The sequence below is a fragment of the Coturnix japonica genome, chromosome 1 (genome assembly GCF_054131305.1).
Source record: "Coturnix japonica strain WE chromosome 1, WE-NBRP24, whole genome shotgun sequence".
NCBI classification, from domain to species: Eukaryota; Metazoa; Chordata; class Aves; order Galliformes; family Phasianidae; genus Coturnix; species Coturnix japonica.
Genome location: NC_140663.1, coordinates 82,436,496 through 82,457,997, shown reverse-complemented (window position 1 = coordinate 82,457,997; position 21,502 = coordinate 82,436,496). Strand labels below are relative to the sequence as shown.

General features: G+C 39.1%; 1 long non-coding RNA gene across 1 annotated transcript; it reads right to left on the bottom strand.

The window, feature by feature from the left end:
* Positions 1–6,965: 6,965 nt before the first annotated feature.
* Positions 6,966–20,686, bottom strand: LOC146762560 (uncharacterized). The gene is made up of 2 exons (XR_014938380.1): positions 7,597–20,686; positions 6,966–7,187 (listed from the first exon to the last, which is right to left on the bottom strand). It is a non-coding gene; the product is annotated as an uncharacterized LOC146762560 (long non-coding RNA).
* Positions 20,687–21,502: the final 816 nt, after the last annotated feature.

Here is a 21,502-nt window from a genome sequence, read left to right as displayed (position 1 = left end):
TACCTCAGTTTGTAATGTAATATAACAAAAAAGAATCTGCTTTGTTGTTGTTGTTGTTTTTTAATTTGTTTGTTTGTTTGAGGGGAGTGTAATACAATAACGTTTGTTTTTATTCATTGGACATATATAAAGGCAGAGTGAATGGAAGACTGTGCAGAGAAAATGGATGTAGGGGTGCTGAAGCTCAGCTAAACATGAGCCAGCAGTGTGCATATGCAGCCAAGGTCAGTGGTATTTTGGCTTGTATCAGAAATAGTGTAGCCAGCAGGAGCAGTGTGGTGATGGCTCCCCCATGCTTAGCATTAGTGAGCACCTTGAGTACTCTGTTCAGCTTTGGGCTTCTGACTACAAGACATCAAGGTGCTGGAGCATGTCCCAAGAAGGGTAATGAAGCTGTGAGGGGTCTGGAGGAAAAGTCTTATGTGTAGAAGCTAAGGGAGCTGGGATTATTTAGTCTGGAAAAGAGGAGGCTGAGGGGAAAACTTACTGATCTCTCTACAACTACCAGAAAGGAAGTTGTGGAGAGGTGGGATTCAGATTCTTCTTCCATGTAACAGTGATAGTGTGAGAGGTAATGGCCTCAAGATGTGCCAAGGGAGATTCAGGTTGGATATCAGGAGAAGTCTTTTATCAGAATGAGTGATGAGGAACTGGAAAATGCTGTCCAAGGAGGTGGTGGAATTATAGTCCCTGGAGGTGTTCAAGAAACATTTAGATGCTGTATGATGTGATTTTGTGGAGAAATAATAATAATAGGTGGATGGTTGGACTAGATTATTTAGGAGGTCTTCTCCAATCTTTGTAATTCTATGATTTTATACCATCATAATTTGTGACCATATCTTCATAGATTTAACTACAAAGTTTGCTGAGTTCACTGATGTCATGGACTGGAATGTCCATACACCTTAATTTGCACATCATAATTAATTTTGTCTTCCTAAGCACTACCAACAAAGGGCTCAAAAGTCTATGAGTATGCAATGTGTTAATCAGTCAGCACATCTGATCAACACCTAGTGATATTTTCATGGCTGTTTTGACTACCTGCAAGTTTAAAGGGTTGTTTTCTGCAGTGTAAATGAGTCACAGGCCTTTAGAATATTAGAATTCTTTGTCCAAGTTTGCCATAAACCTCTTCTTGTTCATCAGAATATTGTCATAGTATCTGAGGGGGTTTGATAAAGTGCTACTGTGAGAAGCAATCACACATTACATATAACTATGCTGTCCGGGTAAACCATCTTGATTTACCAGCTCATGGACAAAGCAGAGTATAATAGTCTAGGGAAACCCACAGTAGTCCCATTTTCTTTCTAATATTCTCCTTAGCATTTTGAAGAGTGCAGGAATAACCAAAGATCAATCAAGATAAACCTGTTTTGTTATTCATCTCTTAACCTGCAGCTGCCCAAATGACAAAATTTAAGTAGTTTTCCAGTATTTCCATATAAACATCTGTAGTGGTCATATTTAAAGTTTACCCTGAAAATGTATTTTAAGATATTTTCTTTTACTGTTCTTGGATCTTCAGTGAATTGTGATGTGTGTTTTACTTTTTGCCCATTCTTAGTCAGATATGCACCCTTTATTTCCTCTAGTAACCTGTAGGTGGTCACACACTCACCTTTGAGCTTTATGTGAGCTAAGATACCAGGCATGCGAGACTGATTTTATTGAAAACCAAATGACTATCCCCAAATTGCTTTTGTATGACTGGAAAATCTCTGTTTCTATAAAGTCAGTCATGCAGTGCATTGAAGCCAAGGAAATGTCTCTCATTGACATCCCTGGGCTTTGTCTTGGGCCCTTTGCCAATGTTTTATTTAAATGGGCTTTTAACAGTTTCAAATATTCAACTCATAGCAATTCTCAAGTTCAAAAAGAGTAAGTAAGAATTGTCATGTATTCTCTTCAAATCCTTGCTGCTAGTAAAAATATTCATTTGATTACAGGGGCCAGCTGCCACTGCTCTCTATTTTGAAAGAACAGGCTAATGCTGTGCTGTTCTAAAATCTGAAACTGGAAGCCAGGCAACAAACTGTCAAAGATCTGAGACCCCTAGAATGGGAAAAGGGAGAAAGGGGGGAAAAAAGAAAAGCCTACAAGCTCTAGGAAAGAGAGAAACAAGTAGATGCAGAGCCCAGTGCTTGAGAGAGAAGGAAAAAGGGCAGAAGACAGAAAACAGTCAGGCTGGGACACCTCCATAGGGTCATAGACATCCACCCCATCTCAGGGCTGCCTTCAAAGGCCCCACACACACCTCTCAGGTATCTCTCTTCTCTTTTAATTTTGCCCAGCAAACACAGTATCTCTGTAGTAAGGAACACTTTGTCTCCTAGCACTGAATATCTAAAGCACGGGTAAATCTGATTAGCTCAGCTCGGTTGAATGGGTTAAGGTTCCAGAAAACAATGATTTTTATTGTTATTATTACTGCATTTTCCTTTCAGTGCTGGCAAACTGTCTCCGTCTCTTATGAAAATTATATTTGATTATAAAGTCTGGTGAAAATGGAGAGTTACATTAAATATAAAGGAATTCAGAAAGGTTTAAAGTCATAATATATTCATTAAAATAACATTAAAATAGAGGGTGTTTAGATATTTAGGGCATTTCATATTCATTATTATTTTAGATGTAGCTTGCCTGCACATAAAAAATACTGAAGTAGTCTGTAGGGAATGAATTTAAGGCTTACAAGCGCTGGAGGAAAACAGACACTTAGCACATGAGCTAGGCTGCACTGTTTTACTTTGGAGATATTACCACATCAGAGAGGTAAGCTAGCAGCCATGCATACTGCTCAGCTGCTGAAGGATGATGTTAGCCTCTGTTGTTCCAGGCACAGTGGGAGTTCACAATGAGTTTTCCTCACCAAAGCTGGCCAGTGCAGGTCAACATATTTCTTCCACCATTCCATGTTGAAATGGCAGGTTGTTTTCCTTGAAACTAACAATTTTTAACATTGCTTGGTGTTATGCATTGTGACTAGTTTACAGCTAAATCCTACAGTCTCTCGTCACCTCCAGCTTATCCCCTCCTGAAGTAAACCTGCAAGAGTGAGGTTCATGCTGTCTTCCAGATAACATGCTGTAACCCCAGCAGTGTGATGGCACCTATGTGGAATCCATGAGCTGGACATAAGTTGCACTGCATGGATCCACTCTGTGAGAAGGTTTGAAAGCTTCAAAGTAAAATGGAGGGGAGGGATGATAATTATCTAGGGATAGCTACTGTCTCGCTCCAATTTGTAGGAGGGAGGCAAGGTTCTTTGATATGTGTATACCCGGCGTGAGATTAAGAAGCAACGGTTCAAATGTTGGTCCAACCAGTTTATTAAAGTCCTAGCCGTTTTTAGGGAGACGGGGAAGGGAAAGTAGGCGATAGGAAGTAGGAAATATAAGCAAGGAGTCTTTGCAGATAGCAAAAGAGATATAGTCACCACCGTGGGTCCAGCGAGGTACACAGTAGGTCCGATGATCTCAGGAACTCGTCTGATCACCGCGGGGGATGGGAGACAGCCAGGGAGCTCCGCAGCAAGCCGGTCCCGGGGGTTCTTCCGACGAGGTTTTCCCCTCAGGGAATTCTCCGTCAAAGGTGTCTTTGGGAGTTTGTCTCCAAAGTCCCCAGTTTAGCGAGCGTCTTTTATCCCCCATTTCGGTGGGGGTTCTTCTCCTTCTTAACAAACACTTCTTTGTAAAATGATTTAAAACTAACTTCTCTGACATTCCTGTCCCACAGATAAGCCAGCAAGGGTTGGAGGTCTCTGTTGCCAGACACAAGATTTACCACCTTCTGCAGGGGTCTGCTCCTCCCAGCAGCACCCCTGGAAAAGACTGCTTGTCTTGTTCCTGCTTATCTTTGCAGTCCTAAGCAGGGATGGCACGATAACACCCACCATTCACCCTCCTGGATAGTTAGCAGTTGCCTGTCAGAGTCTTATCATCAGAAAGGCCTCACAAGAGCAAACTTTGAGACAATAAAAGAAAAACAGTTCTGTCTTTCACAGCTACTTGACACGATGGTCAATTTCATCTACTATAATAATAATAATCACTTAGTATTATTGAACAAGAATTATAGACTTTATTTTCAAACTTCTCTTTCCATACAAGCAATTCATTTTTATTGTTATTTCCAATATATTACTAATTTGACCTCATATCCTCTTTAGTTCTGTTGTTTGTGTTTTTGTTTTTGTTTTTCTCTTTTGGATTCCTAGTAACAATTAATTAAGTATTAATAGCTGTATTTTAATTTATCTGTACATGAGAAAAACATACAAAAAAAAAAAGAGCCATGCAATGTTTCTTGAATTTCTGAGATAATGTTTCTGTACAACAGTGGAAAAATCCAGGTGGTAATGCATCTATCTCAATGAATATCTGGCCCCAGCTGAAAGCATGCCAATTGTTCTGCCACTCATCCTGTGCAAGTAAAAGATTACTTGTGGAGCTGTGTGGAAATGTCAAAACAGATAAAAGGCTGCCCTGCATATTTCATACATCCAGAAGCAGAGTTCTTGGACCAGCATTTGGGAGATAAAAGGATTGGCGCCTTAGGAACAACAAAAGAATTTAGGCTTTGGACCTTGGTCTCGCTACCCTAGGGGCTTTCTGTTGCTGCTGTTTTGGGGTGAGAGCACTAGGGTCTTAGTTCATGGAGACCAGCCCTCTGCCCCTTTCTGAGAATCATAAATGTCTATGGTATGTTGAGCTAAGAACACAAAACCCTTTCTTATTTCAGGACATTGGCATTCTGGCAGTGTTGCAAGTGAACTAGCTGCAGATGAACCCTTATTTACTGATGATACTCTCCTGACTCAGACAGTGCGAATGTCACTTCTGTGTCAAAGGTCTAAGCAGGGGAGGAGCTGTTAGAATGGCTTCTGCTCAGTGATCTGCCTGTTAGGCAAGGATTTCTTCCCACACAATGAGAGAAGAAACTTCACACACTGCCTTTCCTTCTCGATGCTGTTTTGGAGTTTAGATCGGGGATGTTCAGAATATCCTTCATTGCTGATGTATTTGCACAGCCAAGGATGTTGTCACCTTATCAATAGAATGCAGGGGGACATTAAACATGACAACATGTCATTTTGAATCAACTTTAAATTCTCTTGTTTCAGAACTAGCTGTAAAGTGATAATTCATTTTAGGTAGAAGTTGGCACATATTTATTCTTGTCTTCTTTTTCATAGAAATGATCAATAATAAGATTTTTTAAGCCGCCTGAAGGATTGAGAATCTTTATGCTTTGAGTGAGTTATATGCCTCTGACCAGGGCTGTGACTCTTGTCAATGTATGCAGTGTTGAAATCAGGTTTATGTTAGGCTTTGTTCTACTTTAGGAATTAAAAACAAACAGAAAAAAGTCCCCTACATCTTTTATTACAGTATTTTCCCTGTAGTTTAAAACTGCTTAATACACATGGAAGCTTGCTTCTTATAACCTGAGATTATTATATTGTACATATTATATCTGACCACCTGCTTCTCAGAGTTTTAGTTTTAAAAATCTGGCAGGCAACTTTTAGAAAATTTTTTCCCAATAACATACATAACCAGACAGAAAAGCTTTTTAGAGCTGGATACTCTGGTTCCTACTGCTGTGTATTAATAAATTAACAGCCTGCTTCAGAAAGATTTAAAAGACTTGACTGAATTTTATTTAAATGAATTTTGGCACTGTAAAATTTATGTGCTTTTATTGTATCTGTGATTGTTCTGAAAGTGCTAAGGGACAAGAAGAGGTCAGAATTTATAAGCATTTAAAAAAAAAAAAAAAAAAAGAAGTTTGATAAACTATAATATTTCAGTGACTGATAGAAGAGAGGATCAGTCATTTTCCTTCACTGTAATTGAGTCAAATCCACTGCGAGTTGCTAAATCACAGATTAATACATACATGTATATGAATATGAATCCAGCGGATTAATCCTGGTGTCTGTAACTATTCACATGCACAGAAATGCTCAAGTAAATGCATGCTGGGAAATGAAGGGCCTAAGTTTACATTTTCTACAAATTACTGCTATTTGGCATATAATGTAGCATATAAGCATACAGAGACTTTAGAAAATGGTTACAATATTGTCTCTAAAAGGACAGCAATTTACACAGCTGAAATTAAACAAGGTTTTCCCCCTCTTTTTTTGGAACAAACATGGAAAGGAAACTCTTATCAGGGCCTGTCAATCAACAAGCTGGCAGGCTATTGACTACTGTCCATTGTGCTGCCCAGTCATGTCTTGTTACCTTTTGTTCTCTTGTCTGTAGCTGCCTTTTGTTCCTCTACAGATCTGTGCTCTGTAATTTCTGTAGGACAGACATCATCTCTCTGTTATATGCTTGTGCATGATCCTGGCCCATTGACAGTCCAGTAGCATACGTTAAGTAACTTTCAATATCAGGAGAGAGATAGCAGCCTGAACTAATACTATCTATTTTATTAATAATCTCATAATTATGAGTAGATTTAATATTTATACTACAGATTCTTTGTGCGAATATATGGTTAAATATAACATTTAAGAATCACGTAGAAGACTCAGTAGAATTTTAAAGTATACTTAAAAAACAAGTGACAGGATAATTCTGATACCTAATATATGACATGCATTAAAATGCTATGGTAGATCTTGTAATACAGAGTGAGCATTGTCTACCTAGAATGACGTAGAATGAAGTTGATAAATCAAGGGATTTTAGATTACAGGAACAAATATCTGTACAACATATTGATGTTTATTATTTTTCCATTATATACACATATATACATATATATATACACACACATATAATATATATATACACATACATACTATATATATATACATATATATATATAATATATATATGTGTATATGTATATATAAAAATTAAAAGGGAGATCATCAGGTAATAAAAAAAAGAAAAAAGAAAAAAAAAAAAGAAAAAGAAAAAGAAGCACCAATAGAATCACTGATGGTAAATGATATTTTATTTTTGTTTTATAACAATATAAAGTAAATGTATATAATTAAATTGAAAGCATTTAATTTACAGTTAGCAAAAAGAGCTAAATTTCCTGTAACATACAATTATCTTGTAGAACTCTGTCAGAAGCTATGATTGAAGGTGAGAGCATAAGTAAACGTGAAGTAGGTTAACACGTCACAGCTGAATTATGTCGGCATCTTTGCACTGCATGAAAGACGAGAGAAGAATGAAAATGAACACCTGCCATAGACAGTATTTTTTTGTATCTACCCTTAAATATATGTTACAGAACATTGCTCTCGATTAAGCTGGTCACCACACCACTTGTTACAGAGCTGTGAGAAAAGTCCCTTATTTCCTGGAATTTAAGGTATAAATGCCAGTCTTACATGTAATGTCATAAGTGAGTAGATTATGTCATATTTTAGAAGCTGCTTTACCCATGTAAGCACATAACTGAGACAATTTTGACCCAACTGATAAATTAATTTTCAGAGAGGCTTAAGAAGCTTTTGGACAAATAATAACCATTAAGTAGACACCTATTCTGTGGGGGATTTACTCTGAACCAGTATCTTCATCTTCCGTTAAACGCCACTAATGATTTATTTACCTTTCCAGGTAGTCCTTGAGAGTATTATCAAAGTGGTGCTCGAGCAACTCTGAAGAAACATACAGGTTTCCAAAACTAAGGAGGAAGAAAACCAAAAATGACTGAAATGTTTCTGTAGAGAGAAAAACAAATCCAATTGTTGAAAAAAGTGGAGAGGGAAAAATATTTATTCCTTAAAACTTATACTTGTTGACACTCCGAGTTAGGCATTGTGTTTTCATTTCTTGTAGCACCAATGTCATGACTTGCTGTTGCAGAACTATCCGTGGAGCAGGAAAGTCTCTTCTGGTTCTGCAGCAGCAAAACACAGTCCTGCTCACACACACAACAACGTGCTGCAGCTTTTCCTGCTTCAAAGTAAAATTTCATTTTTTTGGAAGTCATATCCCATAGGGTAAAGGAAATACCACACTGAGATTGTCAGTGTTCTTTGCTACTCAAGCGGCTTCTTTTGAACAGCTGTGAAGACACCACTTTAGCTTCACGGTTGCTCTGAAGGGATAACAAATAATGACCATAAGTTGAAACAAACAAAACAAAACAAAAACAACAATAACACCCCTGCCCCACATTTGGATTCCTAGACTGAATCTTTATTTATGTTGCATTTACAGTATAACCACTAGCAGCGTCCATTTATTTTCAACTGATACTCAGACTCTGCCCTACTGTGTGAGATAAAACACAGCAAGGGAGCAATCACTCCTCTCTTACCTTAGGGCAAAATGGCTGATGTTGTCATAGGCTGTCTCAGGGACAATGAAGCATGTAGCACATTTTGTTCTGCCTATGCATGTGCAGATAAATACAGCAGGAATAGAAGATACGATCCAAATCCCATAAAACAAACTCCTACAATTTTTCCTGGCAAAATCATCTAATATCATGTTGTATGGGAAACTGGTAATCGCAGGCTGAACCTCTGATTAATCAGCTGAGGCAAGTGTGGGGTCAGCTGTGGGAGCACAGGTGAGGGTAATTCAGCTGTGCTCCTGGAAGGAGTGGAGCTTGACTCTGCCTCCCCTAGACTTCATTTAAGGGCTGACCACCAGAGTGGCAGCATCTTTTTGAGATTGCTCCTTTGTGGAGATTGTATAGCCTGCCTCTGCATTTTCCAGCCAGACTGTAGGTACCTGTATTGGTGAGTTTTTCCTATAGATAACCTTTTAGATATCTATCACTATCTTTCTTGTATTATTACCATCTTTTATGTTATTCTGCCTTACAATGTCTAACATCATTGCCCACAAAGGAAAGCACTGGTAATGGACTGATTGCAGCAGTGTTTCTTCCATTGTCTAATCTTGAAACTCAGAGCAGGAAGTCCTCAGAGGAGGGGTGCAAGAATTGTTTTAACTTTCCAGCTGATCAAGGAGGGGGTGAGAAACAGTGCAGGTGCTCATTGTACTCATATGAACACTTTGGTTACCACTGGAAGCAGCAGAAACCCTTACCATCTCCTAAAAATCAACAAATGGGTGTTACGCAGTCAGAAAAGTCACACTGAATGCTGTGGTAACTGCAAAAATACAAAACAAGTGGTTTATAACTTAACTCATGTATGTGAGGTGTATTGTAGTGCAGTTAAAGTTCAACAAAATTGTTGCATATCAGTAAAATCAACAGTTTTATTACCAGTAGCTCTATGACAATTTATGATTGTCTTTCTTCAACACTTTCTAGAGTTGAACAAAATACAGTGACTGCTTTTCTTAATATCCAAGCTGAACCTTCCCTGGCACAATTTGAGAAGGCTACTTCTCATCCTATTGCTCATTACCTGGGAACGGTATCTTAAGCTCATAATAAGACAGCACTTGCCATTTGTGGAATAATGTTTGCAAAAGTTTTGCATAGCTGGTTACAATTAAAACTAATTTCACAGAATCATAGAGTCCTTTGAGTCAGAAAGGACCTTAAATGCCATCCATTCCAGCTCCCCTGCAATGAAAAGGGACACCTACAGCACAATCAGGTTGCTCAATGCCCCATCCAGCACCAGCTCCTGCTGTACCAAGATGGAAAAACTTATCCACTAGATATCAATATAGGCATATAGGTCATAAAAAATAATCCTTGAGTTTGGTCGGTTTCTTCCACTATTATTTAGCTTCTTATTTTATGGAGAGCAGCAGCAGTGCAGTATTTGCTGACACATAGAAAATAAAGTAAATATTTTGCAGAATGTGTCATCTGCTTTCAGGTTTGTGTGTACCATGGAACTTTTATGAAGTGTTTTATTATTAAGGATTAACAATAACATTACCTTATAATAAGATCATAAATCTTTAATTATAGTTTAATAAGGTACCAGCCAAAATTGCATTTGAATTAAACATTTTTATTAGATGAGGTGGATAAGAAATTTCTTACAGAGGTAATCATAACATCTCAGGGAGTGGTTAAGGCATGTAAAACTCCCATTGATTTCAGAGGTTGCTGTTATCTGCCCATTTATTAACATGCAATTTGCCCTATTTGTGATCCAGAGGGATCTGGACAGATTTGAAAAGTAGAACCACACGAGTAAAGCAAAGTTTAAAGTGCTACATCTATTTCAGGGCAATCCCAGATATGTGTACAGGCTGGGAGAAGAACTCCTTGAGAGCAGCCCTGCCAAGAAGGACTTAGGGGTTCTCATAGATGAAAAACTTAACACGAGACAGCAGTGTGCACTTGCAGCCTGGAAGGTGAACTGTATCTTAGGCTGCATCAGAAGAGGAGTGGGCAGCAGGAAGAAAGAGGTGATTTTCCTTCTATACTCCAACTTAGCGAAGCCTCATCTGAAGTATTTTGCACAGGTCTGGGGCCCCCAGCACAGAAAAGATGTGGGGATTTTGAAGAGGGTCCGGAGGAGGGTCACAAAGATGATCAGAGGGCTGGAGAACCTCTCCTGTGCAGACAGTATGAAGGAACTGGGCTTGTTACAGTTTGTGATGAATATTTCCAAAATGTGTACAGTGGCTGCATGATCTAGAAGCACAGACAAAAAGGAATACACTTGTAAAGCACAATGGTACAGAGGAGATCATATATCAGGCTTTTTCTGTTCATATTAATTCAGACTGCCTCTTTTCTGGTTGCATGTGCTGAGAACCCATTTTCAACTGGAGTGCACTGTGTGTGCTGCTGAGTGTGCACTCTGGCTTAGTCTTATCCCAGAAGAATGCAATTGATGCACAGCTGGGGTTTAGAAAATTCCACCATGCAGACAAATAGCAAATAGCAATATTGCACAGAGCTGATGAGATGGGTAAAAAAAGGTTGCCTAGAGGTTGCCTAAAATCTCAATCTAAAATGTCAAACAATGCCACACATCAATTAAGGCAGTTTTTCCAGACATAAAGAATGGAGCTGGAAGACTGAAACAGAATCATAGAATTGCTAAGGTTGCAGATGACCACCACTAAGATCATGTAGTCCAAACATCAGCCAATCTCCACCATGGCTGCTATCCACAACCCTCAGTGCCATATCTACATACTTGAACACCTCCAGGGATGGTGACTCCAGCACCTGGGCAGCCTGTGCCACCGCCTCACCACTCTTTCTGAGAAGAAAGTTTTACTAAGAACCACCCCTGGTGTAACTTAAAACATTTCCCTCTCATCCTATTGCTGTTATCTGGGAGTGGTATGTTCTCAAGAGTAGTAGATTCATATTTTTGAGTCCTACCTGAAAAAAAATGTTTGACTCTGGATTTTTCAGTGCTTAGCTCTCTTTAATTGCAGAATTTTCTAAGTCTCTGAAGTCTAATTTTTAATACCAGCATATGTTTCTCATATATGCAGTAACTTAAGTTATAACCTATCGGAGTTTCTGAAATATGTTTTCGTAGCTCATCCCCTCAAGCAATACCAACTTTTGATTTTGTTTTTTCATATATAATACAGAAAAGTGTAAGTAGTGTATGCCACTATTTTATTAGATGATGTTAAAGAGTGAATGTCACAAATACTGTGTCTAAGTTTTTGTTGTTGTTGTTGTTGTTTAAATATACATGTAACAAACTTGAGGTTAATGCTTTTTCATACCAACTCATTTTACCAGAATAAATTATTAAGTAAATATTTTCTTTGCACAGACTGTCTTCCTGACAGATTTTTCTAAACAAATATTTTTGAAAAAGGAAAGATTTTTAGTTTTTTTTCCCCCTAGTCTCCTTTCTTAATATACTGTATAGTGTCAAAGGAACTGAGAGGGCATTTCTCACTCCGTTTCCTCCGGCAATAATTTACTTCTGGATTGTAGATGCATGTGAACTATAACACAGGGAGGGAAAAAAAAAAAGGGCATTTCTCATGATATTGATATTATTTGCTATGCATTTATTTTAAGCCTAGTAGAACACATGCCATTTATATTTTAATTAAGGAATATGAAAGGGTTATATTTCTGGGTTTATTTACTTGTTATTTTGTTCACGGGGTCTTGTACCAAAGTGAGAAAAACGTGGTCTGTGTACAATATATATTTGCAAAGTCAGCAACAAAGTAAAACAGTGATAGTTCTTTGCTGGCAGCAAGCATCTGGCACGCTGACCTCACAGACTAACAGAAAATCTGCACATAAAACATTCATTCAGCTCTTTCTGGGGAAAAAGTCAGAAAAGTTTGTGCTTACCGTACAAAACTGCCCTGCATGCAGATGCAGAAGATGACATTTCACTGGCAGCACCTGGTGCCCATTCCCTGCCGGGAGGGCAGGATACCTGCATGGCCCCCGTCCCCAGGGCTGGCCCAGGAGCTGTGTGCCTCTTGCTGATGGACAGGGGTGAGCTTTTCCCCCATCAGGGCCAGAGACTTTACATTCAGCTCTGCCATCACAAAGCCTTTTTCATCTCATTTTTTCCTTCCATTGCCAACCCATTCTGCTGCCTCCCTCCCCATCAGTGTTTTTACAAATATCTGAAGTAGAAAGCTGAAGTGGAGCAATGCCAGTGTACTCCCAAGAAAACTCACCTGTACCTGAATGCTGAGATGAAATTCAGGAAAGTCAAAATATAAGCTCTAGGCAATGGCTTCTACTGAAAAGTGCTTGTGGCAAAGACATTACTGTGTTTTATGGAGGACAGAAACTGTTTTAAAGCAGACACTACCCATAGCCCGGGACTGCGCAACAGCCCCTTCATTCTTTGGGATTCTTGACATTCATTCTCATCGAGCCCTCCATACCAGCGTTATGACTTCATTTTTTAGCAGTTTCCACTCATGATATCACTAATAAAATTTCTGTGTCCTTCATAGAAATATGAGCTGAAGTTTTGTGTGAATGTTTTGGACTTTATGTCTTTTCTTTTTATTTTTTTCCAGACTCTCCTTTCTCCAGGTTATTGTGCTACTTTAACAGAAGGATATAGAGCTCTTATTTCAGGTCCAACCTTGGGGAGGTGCCTTTCTCTTTCTAAGCAGCTCCTTTCTGAGATGCTCAGCTGAGGAATTGTGGCAACTATTACCCACCCCTTGCTTTTATGTGAGAGCTCATGTCCTAATGGGGAAGTAACTCTTGCTCTTCCCACAAGTGGATGTTCAGGGCACTGCTGGAAGAGAGCATGGCACCTCAGCAGAGCAGTCCTAAAGAAAGAGTCATCACATCTCTTTTTCATTTAAACTTCCATTTTTCATCTGCTTATTTGGAGGAAAAAAAATCTAGCTGTTCTATCTCCCTTCAAGGCTGAGAAATTCCCTATCTGGCATTCCTTTTGGAGTAGTAAATCTTAGTGGTAGCAGCTCAGTAGAGAGTAGAAAAGCGGAAGATGTGTGATTTAAAGTTTTTTTTATCCTTCTAATTCAGTAGCAACAAATAGCCAAAGCTCAGAGACTGGCACAACAATATTATAAAAAGAAAAAAAAAAAAAAAAAAAAGCAAAGTAAATATGGTAAATAGGCACCTTTTCATTATTTCAGCATCAGAGTTGTGCTGGCAGTGCTGGTCCCAGACTGAACTTAGGGAGCCAAAGTCAAATGAAGTTGGCATGAAATGACACCCACTATCACATCTACTCGAGTCACAGTCTCACTACAGTTTTCAAGCTAAGTCAACATTACCTCATTAGCAGTTCAGTAGGAAAGCTGGTGAGAGAAATTCCCTCACATGTGAAGGAAGAGATGTTTATTGGTAAATGACCAGTGCGTCTATTCCCCACTCTACACAACCACAGTCAGCACTGGACCTTTCTCCACTGCTCTGCCTGTGGCATCTGGGCTACCAGAGAGTGAGGTGCAAATGGGATCCTGGCCCCTTACACTTATTAAACATCCCTCAACAGGTCTCACCATAAAGGCCTGTTAAGTACTGATGCTCTTCTCACATTCCAGATTGTGAAATTAATTTTTCCCTGCCTACATTCACTTTGTAGTTCAATCATATAGCTTTCTCCCCCTTTTTCTTCTGTTAATGCACATGAATTCTTGAAATGGTTTTTGATATTTCCTTACTCTCATATATATATATGTCTGCTCCAGATACAGCTACATTTGAACACAGATATCAGAAGAGCAAATACTGTGTTTGCTTTGGGATCTGAAAGACCTTTTGCTGCCTTGCAGAGCAATATATAAAGTCAACCAATTTCATAACTAAATACAAGGTAGAACTTGGACAATAACATGTACTATCATATTTGAAACATTGTTCAAATCCAATCTCTTTTTCAATACAGATTCAGCACAAAACTTGGGTGCAATGAGAGTGCCTTTGTATCTACATATTTGGGTTTGATGAAATGATTGAAAAGTAATGTTACACTTAATGTAGGTAGTGCTTCCTTCTTTGCCCCACTTTCCCCTCAACTGGCAGAATTAAGAAGGAAAAGACTTTGAATGAAAATATCAATTTTCTCCTAACATCTCTATATATCTACCCCTGCTTTTAGCAATATCTTTCTGTCTGCTATATGTGGATAGAGATCATGAGTTGGAACGGGAAGTAGGGCAGCACCACTGGTCTTTCTGCTGTTCAGAGTCAAATAAAGATCTATTTCAGTTCCTCCCTCTTCAGGGGGAACTGCTCATAAGTAGAAGGGAGTCTTTTTCCTGTCATCTTACACCACCTCAGTCACTCACCTTTGGGGATGCTCTGTGTAAAGCATTAAATTATTTTAATGCGCTTTATATCCATGCTGGTGCTGTTAATGACTGCCACCAATGACTGATTATGATACTGCATTCATACTCCACCTCTTGCTGCTTCTCATGTTTTTCAGTCTCATTCCATTACAGTCAACATTTACATGCTGAAGACAGCTCTTCAAGGCACTCTGGAGGCTTGACAGTGCAATTGTTAGCAGGAAACAGCATGAGAATTTGTGGTTTAGGGTATAAATACATAGTGTTTAAGCCATACTGCCACCCTTATTCCTGTGAACACTAATAAAGAAGTGTGGACATAAAAAATGCTGATTATTTCTGTGCTCTGCTATAAAAGAGAACACTGCATAATATTGCCCCAACCATCTGTGCAAAATGGCTAGTCACTGGAAGTTCTCTCATAGTCACATTTCATACATACTTTTTCTGCTATACAAAACCTAATTTTCCTTAATGTCACTCTGCTAGTACGTTATCACCTATTTCTCTGCACTTTTGCACTGCTCAAATGATGAGAGAAAGGCACAGTAGCAGGGAATTAGGTATCTCCGAGAGTTTTGTGAGTTAATGGCTGGTGTCTTAATCATCATGATGGTCCGCTCTTCTGCTTTCCAGTAAAAATGAAGTCCAGAAAGGGATGTTGTTGCTTTTTCTTTTATTTGTTTTATTTGTTGCTTTGAATTTATGTTTTGTAACACTGTAGGCTTTGCTCTAAACATTTACTAAGGTCACTGCTACAGAGAGGCTCTGCTGAGTCCTCTTTCATTTGATTCTATATTAAATGTGAAAGGAAGTTAAAGAAACTACATTCTGGACTTTTCAAAGTGGTGCGCCTACAACTGTGATGCTGTCAGTGCTTCATCTGCTGAGATACTTGTTTGGCTCAGCAAACCCAAGTACCTCATAGTTCAGCTGCATTGCTCCTACTCTTGCTGTGGTCCCATCTGCGTGGTCAGCTGAGTACTGGAGGATCCATGCCCCTGGGGAAGTACAAATTCTGTCATCCATTTATCAACACACATGGAGCATCTCCTATCATTTCCTGATTCAGTGCTCTGATAACTGCAGTTTAACTTTTGCATGCCTGTAGCATCTTATAGGTTTTAAAAAACATTTTAAAGGACTGAATTTGTAATATCTCTATTACTATATGCATAAGGCTGTGTTCAATCCTTCATTCTGTAGCTTGTATTAATAGCAGGAGTTGCTGTGACTCAGGAGCAAGACTTGCACTTGGCTTTGTTGAACTTCATGAGGTGCTCCTGGGTGCACTGCTCAAGCCTGTCTAGGTCTCTCTGGGTGGCACCCCACCCCTCAGGCATGTCAGCCACACCACAATTTGCTGTCATCTGCAAACTTGCCAAGAGTGTTCTCGATCCTACAGTCAGAGTCACTGATGAAGATATAAAGAACACTGGTTCCTGTACTGACCCCAGTGGGGCACCACTTATCACTGATATCTTTCTGGACATCAAGACATTAATGATTATCAGTTGCCACGTCCATCCATTGTATCTATATCTTTACAATTTGGAGAGAAAGGATGCTGTGGCAAACCATGTCAAAAGCCTCACTGTAGTCCAAATGGAGGTCAGTAGCTCTTCCCTTGTCTGCTGATGTAGTTATGCCCCATAGAAGGTCACCAGGATGGTCATTAAGCACTTGCCCTTGGTGAAGCCATGATGGTTGTCTGCTATCACCTCCCTCTGTTGCAAGTGCATTAATTTAGCTTCTAGAGGGATCTACTCCATGATCTTCCTTGTTAGAGAGGTGAGCCTGACAGGTCATTAATTCCCTGAGTTATCCTTTCTACCCTTCTTAAAAACATCCCACCTTCCCAAGAAAACCACCACATGACCTGATAAACTAAATAGGTCAAACTTTGTTTCAGATGCTCTTCCTGCACTCTGCAATGTTTCTCATTCAGTCATCACGGTGTTGTCTTCACATGTGTCCTCTCACATCCACGGGGAGCAGGAGTGGAGCCTCACTCTTGATCTGCTTTCCCAAAGGCAATGCACAAATCTGCTTTTTCTATCAAAAATCATGTGCACTCAGGGCAGAAAATAATCTTGACCTTCTAGTGGGTTACAGAATTCATGTTTTGATTTTACTGGATAGCCAGCAGTGGAATATCCGACTTAAAGAGTACAGTTCTGCAGCTCTGATATGGGCAAGGGTAAGACACTTGAGCATAGAGGTCTGCCACAGATTTGTACAGAGCACTTCAATACCAGCTAAGGGCAGTTCTCAACGCATTCATAGCAGAGGCAGTCTTAAGCTGCAAAACTTCAAGTTCTGGAATACCCAGGGGACAGTTTAAGATGGTTTATGTAGGGATTTGCAGCTATTCTTCAAAGCTCTGAAATTTAAGGAGATCCTAAGATCCAGATCTAAGCTTAGGACTCAGGTTTAACTCACTGTGAATAATAGTGTCTTCTCCCAGCCTCCTCCCAAATTTCTCCACATTTTCTTTTGTTTTGACTAGCAAGTTGCTTCCATGAAAACAAGCTGTTCACTGAAAAATACCTACAGTGGAAACAGATCAGTCTTTTATCGCTTTAAGAATTTATGGCATTCTTGTAAAACTATGCAATTAATATTGCTAATGGTATTAAATCACAGAACAAGTTGAAAAAAACTTTTTCTCTTGGGTCTTTCCCTGACTTTCATTTGTTTCACATGAAGATCACACTGTAGGGTAAATACAGCACTACTATAATTGCAGTGGTGATGGTATGGTATCACCCATGGGATGGTGCCTATGTCCTGGCTAATAAATTCTCCTTTCACCCCAGGCTGCCTCCCAAGTGCCACACAAGCAGACATCACTACTGTTTGGGGCTGTTTTTGTTTTTCTGTTCTTTGTTTGTTTGCTTTGTTTTTAAAATCATCTGAAGATCCACATAGTGAAGTACATATAACACAGGGAAGATCCAATATATCCACTACCTGACCCTTCTGGACATAATGCTTGGTAATTCCCTCTTTCTGCCTGGGAGATGTTTGAGATGAAAATCTCTGTAAATATGCCAATAATATTATAATTCTGCAAACACAATTCTCTTCAAAATGGCTTACAATGCACTACATTAATCTCTGGTCAAATTCCTGACTGACAGCAAAATAAACACCCTTTAAAACTGTATAGGTGAATGATGAGAAAATTATTAAAATCATAAAATAAAATTGATCCTGTGAAAAGCAATGAGGTCAAATAACACAAATACTGATCCCCAGTAAAAGACCCAACAGTGCTCTAGATAAATGCTGATTTGGATCATAGGAAGCCCAGAATGTGTTACTGCCTGCCATCTCTCTGCTGCTCACCGCTCTGGGCTGTTTGCACATGGCAGGTATGGAAGGGGAGACTGATGGTAATGCTGACAAACTCATAGGCTTCAATCACAAGTGTTGGCCTGTGAGGACATGTGAGGACATGTGGGGTAGTGATACACTGGGATGGGTGAAATATAGAAACACGTCACTGTGGTTATCTCCAGTAGGTAGGATTAGCTGGAGATCCAATTTGATCAGCAAAAATCAGCAGCTACATTATCTTCTAGTTCATTTTACAATAAATTAATGGCAAATATTTTAAAACATGGAAATTAAATAAATGTGTCCCAATCTGGGAGTGTGTTCCTGTAGGACTACACTGGCATGGAATGAGCTAAAAAGAGTATTTCATATGTTATTTCCCTGGCGTCTTCTAATTAATTTTGCAAATTCTCTGAGATGTGCTTTCACCTTTGAGAAAATCCATTTCCTCTGATTTGTATCAACTGCTCATTTACCACTCCTTCTTGAGATTTCTCACTCCTGATTTATGAATCCATTTAAAGGCTTTCCTTTGAACAGTGCCCCCCCACCACTGTGTCAATTATTTCCCTGCGTTAGCTCTGGCACACAGGACTTCTGACTCTCCTGAGCAATTAACCTGACAGTTATCAATAGCAAACACCATGCGCTGTAACAAAATGCTGCTGAGCTGGGAGCCATAAGGCAATGAGTTGTACAGCACAGCTAAGAAAAACGTGATAGTAAAATGGTTAGCCCACCTGACTTCTTAGAACCTTCAGCAGACAACATGCTTTGTCAATGGAAAGCTCAATCTCCTGACCTTCCAATGTTCCGAGCTCCACAGAGAAAGCGTAATGCATGCACGCATATAGAGGTGTATGCATATGTTTAGTCTGTAATATCAACGCCAGTCTGTATGACTGGGTTTCTTTAATTATGAGGATCAGCAGATAAAAACAGGAGTCCTTTAATTCAAATTCAGACAAGGGGCTGAAGAACCTCTGTTACAAAGGCAGGCATGGAGACCTGGGTGTGTTCAGCATGCAGAAAAGAAGGTTCAGGGAGACCTCACTGCAGCCTTCCAGTACTTAAAGAGAGCTTATAAACAGGATCTTTTTATATAGCTAGCTAATTACAGGATAAGGGAGAAAGGTTTTAAACTAAAAGAGGGGAGCTTTAGATTAGCTGTCACAGGAAAAAAAAATCACTGAGAGGGTGGTGAGGTGCTTGAACATGCTGCCAAGAGAGGTTGTGGATGGCAGTTAGGTCAGAACTAGATGCTCTTTGAGGTCTCTTCCTATCCAAATCCTTATACAGAATGATATTTGTGTTCCATTTCACATGAGCAGACTTACTGGTCTCAGGCAGAGTCCTCACTGTTATGCCTATTCTGGGCTTTTATTTGTAAGTTTGCCAGTATCAAACAGTGGTAACATATCACTTTATGTGCCCAATGCGCAGGAGGTTTCCCATGTTACTGTGAATGTATAGACATGGCTTATCTCTTCTTTGAAACATCTCTCTTTCTTCCCTCTTCCTCCCAGCTGGGCATGACTTCTGTGAAATCAGACAGCTTACTGTCAGTCGCCAGAATTTTTTCCTGGGCTTGGCAGAATATGCAATGCAATGAAAAAGGGAATCTGCTTCATTAAACAGTTAACTGAGTACGAAGCCATATTGAGAAATTACATCTGAATTGCTGTTTTTTGTGGGTTTTTTTTTTTGTGCCACATCATCATCTAAAGTAGACCACATCATTTTTTATCTTTTTATTTGATAGAAACTCTTGTGTGCAGAAAAAAGTTACCTCATCATAAAATAAAAAGGCTTGGCACCCTCAGTGATTGTTCTCTAATATTCATCCACCGAAGAACGGCAGCTTCTCTGATTCAATGCCAATCACTCATCATGTCAGTTAACAGACACATGTACTGGGTATCTGAGACCAACCCAGGATTCTGAAATTGTCCATGACCTCAAAACTTACTCTGAGTTGGTGCTAAAGAACATCTGAAGGTTAATGTAATCTGTATATGGTACATGGAAGGAATATATGCTTTGCCAAGTCTTATACATAAGCTCTATGGGATTGCATTACTCTGCATATCACATTAATACCAGTTAATAGGGAATTAGTGCCACCTAATGTAAAATTGTTATCCAAGTGTCTTCAAGTATAAAAAAAGACTTTCTCATTCTCTCTTCATTTGCAATAAGCATTTGCAAAATAAAAATAACCTTGAATTATGAAGCTGTTAAATATTATATAATCCTATAATATTAAATATTGTTTATTTGTATTACATAAACTTTACCTTTGATTAGCAGCACATAATCTGTTCTATTCTAACTGAGAAATTGGCCTTTTTGTGGTGCTCTAAAGGATTAATTGTGGTAATGAAATGCTTCCCTGTCACACTCCTATGTAAACTATAATTATTTTGGCTCCAGTTCTGCAAATGTTCATGCAAACTCTTAATTGTACTCAGGTGAGGAGAATTAATGCATCTATAAATGTTAATGTGAACAGAAGCAACATCCTATGTGTAGCTTTTCCTTTTACTAAAGGTAAAGTCCAAATTCCAAAGATCACTCCGTCCCTCTGGATAGTCTATAGGAGAAAAAATAATCCTTTAATAAGGATTAGTGAGAGCAAAGATAAATATGAAGAAGTGCTCTGGTTCCCCAAGAATTACCTATCAGATATCTTCTATTGGAATCCAATTTGCTAAAAATAAAGAATACTTTAGAAAAGAAAGAGCAAAGAATGAGGAATCTTAATTAAAAAATAATAAAAGAAAATAAAATAAAAGTTGCAGTTTCACCCAGCATCCCTTTCATGGAACCACACACCAGCCCTTGGGTGAGCTGCCTGCAAGCCTCCCTCACCTGCCTGCCTCTTAGGTTTGCAGTACGCAGTGATGCCTGAGTGCTGAACCCCTCACCTGACCCAGAGGCACCAAGGGAAGTGCTTCCAGTGGCTGCAGAGATGGAAGAACACTCTTCAGTATCCAGATTAAATGTCTGTGCTGGGAAGACAAAGTGCATGCAACTCTACAGGTTTTGCATGTAGCAAAAATACAGCTGAGATGAGGACAAGTTTCTTTGCTGAAACACAGTCACACGAGTCATCCTGGCCCAGTTTGACATAAATGCAGTGACCCAGGCTACATATTCCACTATTTAGAATGACTCAGCTAAGATGGAACTTACTAAATTGGATGAGCCCAAGTCAGGATGAAAAATATAGGTAAAACTTTTGCTGAGAAAGCTTTGTTTTATCTTTTCATTTCATTTTAATGCCAGCATATGCTGAGGCACTATTATTATATATTTTAGAAAGGATGCAGCTGAGCCGAGATTACTTTAGACAATGCAACCATATATCAGAATAAGCTTTTAAATGTTTGAACTAGAATACATCAGGCTATTGAGAAGAAGAGGTGGTTACTGGCAAATTCTTCCATTTACTTTAAAAAAAAAACACCATCGTACAAATCAGTCCCTGACACCTT